The sequence below is a fragment of the Echinops telfairi genome, unplaced genomic scaffold, assembly GCF_000313985.2.
Source record: "Echinops telfairi isolate 266 unplaced genomic scaffold, ASM31398v2 ScPeMD7_23;HRSCAF=83, whole genome shotgun sequence".
Taxonomy (NCBI): Eukaryota; Metazoa; Chordata; class Mammalia; order Afrosoricida; family Tenrecidae; genus Echinops; species Echinops telfairi.
In genome coordinates this window covers 36,392,098-36,395,340 of record NW_022103920.1, presented here as the reverse complement: position 1 = coordinate 36,395,340, position 3,243 = coordinate 36,392,098, and the positions used below count along the sequence as shown (strand labels likewise).

At 39.3% G+C, this 3,243-nt stretch overlaps 1 pseudogene; it reads left to right on the top strand.

Annotated features, from left to right (window-relative positions):
- The first annotated feature begins 801 nt into the window (after positions 1–801).
- Positions 802–2,112, top strand: LOC101658250 (annotated as a pseudogene).
- Positions 2,113–3,243: the final 1,131 nt, after the last annotated feature.

The window sequence follows — 3,243 nt, the reverse complement described above, 5'->3', positions numbered from 1 at the left end:
GGTAGATATTGATTTTCCATAATTAAAATGCCAACTATGTAGGAAAAGCAAGTTGAAAGCGAACATTTCTAACTCTCTGTAAATTTTAATACTATATAACCTGTAAGGGTTTATATTAAATCAAAATCTAATTTTAATAGTTAAGTCAAGTCATTTTTCAAAGATACTTTAAAAACCTGTTTTCTGATTATTTAAAATTGTTCATTATAGTAAAGATACAAGTTGAAAATATTAAATGGCTGGTGAATTTGGCAGAGAATAAACAAACAAATAAAAACCCTATTTTAAGAGAAGCAAGTATTTGATATAACTGGATCTATGTGCTTTTTAATGATGATGGGTGAAAATTCTCTTATCTGTATCAAATAATGACTATGTAAAGCATTCTGAAATAGTTACTAACAATTATTATTTATGTTAATATTTTGCTTATAAATGGAGAGTTTTAACTCGTCTAAGACAATCACCAAATTTTATACCCTATAAAGTGCACACTGAATCCCCAAATGTGGAATTGGAACTAAAATTTACAACTCATTTCTCTGAGTTTTTTTTTTTTAGTACGTACATCATATAAAGACATGTATTATTCATCTAAGCTGTTTGCTCATTTGCATTTTCATTAAACTGTAAAGACTATTTCATTGCTATGTGAACAGAATTTTAATTTTATTTTCCTTGTGCATGCAAAGCTAAATTTCCTATGTTTAAAGGCAGAGTGATTAGAATTGCCTACTTATGACTAGGTGTCTCTACATGTATGCACATATGTGTATTTAAGATGCACCTGTACATGTAACTATGTCTGTGACTCGGCAGAAAATCGGTAAAATAAGAGACTGAACACCCGATCTATCTGTTTATTTGGATTCAGGCAGTAAAGGCACATGTTTCCATATAATGCCATGACATTTCCTGCGTAAAGGAATCTTCCCCACAAATGACAGTCCTGTACCAGCGGTCTCCACTTACCCAATGCCGCCACCCTTTCATACAGCTCCTCATGTGGTGGTGACCCCCAACCATAAAATTATTTCGTTGCCACTTCATAACTGTCATTTTGCTACTGTTATGAATCGGGCGACCCCTGTGAAAGGGGCTTTCGACCCCCACAGGGATTGCGACCCACAGGTTGAGAAACACTGCCTGATTTTTCGAAATCATTGTTGCTCAAAATGTTTTACAACTTCTCTTCTTTTAAACTAAATAAAATGAATATACATCCCCATTATTGATGACCTAAACATAATTATCATGATCTATTCAAAGTACACCGTGTTTTCCCTAAAACAAATAACATCATAGAATCACATCATGAATGTGGAGATCACACACACTGTAAGTTATCCCTGTATGGACACATAACCAAATGGCTATAAGAAAGAAGGAAGTGGAAGTGACCCTTTAGAAGCGTTTGTCATCTTCTTGTTTCTTTAAGTGTTCTAAGTAAACCAGTAAACAGATATTAACGATACTCTTTAAACGACGTGGAGCTCTTTCCAGCCAGAGCTGAGCGGTGGGCATCTCTCGGGACAACTGGCACAAGCGCCACAAGACCGACGGGGGCAAGAGATAGCGCCACCACGAGACGTAGAACTAAGACTGGCCCCCGCCGCATCCCCACCGTTCATTCGTGTGCCGGGGACAACCAGAAGTACAGGGCCTTGAGGTTGCACGTGGGGAAATTCTCCTGGGTCTCTGAGAGTCGAACCCTCAAAGCAAGTATCATTGATGTTGTCTGCAACGCATCCAACCAGGAGCTGGTCCACACCAACCGCTGGTGAAGAACTGCGTCTTGCCCATTGACAGCTCAGTGGCACACCATCCTGCCAGTGGGGTGAGGCCCACTCGGCACTCCCTGGGCCAGAAGAAGTGGGCTAAGTAACTCCCGAAGAGGAAGAGATATTAAATGAAAAGCAATGAAAGGAAATTCAGAAGAAATATGATGGACGGAAAAAGAATGCAGAGATCAGCCATCTTGTGGAGGAGCCATTGGGTCAGGGCAAGCTTCTTGCCTGCATCCCTTCAAGGCCAGGGCCTTGTTGCCGAGCAGACAGCTATGTGCTAAAAGGGAAGGAACTGGGGTTTTAGCTGACGAAAATCAAAGCTTGAGAAGGCAAATAAATCTTCCCGTCTTGTATTAAAGCACATGTATTAAAGGTGCTTATTCTAAAAAAAAAAAGACACTTGAAATGTAGACATGGAAAAGAAATAACTCAAAAGAAAGGATATAATAAGACAGTGACAATTATGTGCTCCTTGGACTTACATTCTGTTATTGGAAAAATTAGCAAAATTTGATTATTATCAAATATTTTTGAAAGTCCACGCATGCTTTTGATTGCATGGATTAATTTATTTAGGCCTCCACTGGCAGTTATGAGGTTGTACTATTATCATTTATTCATATAAAGAAAATGGAGCAAAACTGTTAAGCAAGCTGTTAAAATTCAGCTGCTAAGTAAATAGCAAAAGTAAGGTTTGAGGCTAGGGATCAGAACGGAGCCCATGCCCTTCGCTGTTCATAAGCTTGTGCTAACATTGGGGCTGATGACCTTCGTGAGGTAGTCAAAGAGCCTTCTTAGTTGAGGTGATATTTGATTTGAGAAGTAAATGGTAAGAAGAAGCAGCCATATAAGAACCGTGGATAGAATGTTCCAACAAGACTGAAGAAGTGATGCCTTTGAATGATGATGCTCGTGAAGAATGCAGAAAGTATTGTAGATGCCAAAAGAACAAACATCAGTTTTGGAGTAAGTACAGCCAGAAGGTTCCTTGGGGACAAGGATGGTGAGACTTCATCTCATGTACTTCGGGCATGTTATCAAGAGAGACTAGTCCCTGGAAAGGACACCATGCTTGGTCAAGTAGCAGGGCAGCAAAAAAGAGGTAGACCCTCAACAAGATGGCTTGACACAGTGGTGTTATGAGCAGCATGGTCAATAATTACTTAGCGCTCTTTGACATTTTCGAATGCTAGGCTTATTCACTGCAAACACACATCAAACAGTCTAGTAATCCTAACTCAAACTATAATGTCATTTAAAACAAATATCAGGTACAGAGGCAACACACTACATCATTCTTTCAGCATCATGGTCCCAATTGGCGTTGCCTTCATTGGTGTACTCTCCCTGCATAGAATTAGAGAGCGCAGGAGTTGATGTCTCCTTGGTTCCTAGCTTTCTGAAAAGTCGGTGTCCTCTATCCAGGTTTATATAAGCAGTTCAGTTGGCTTCTTGA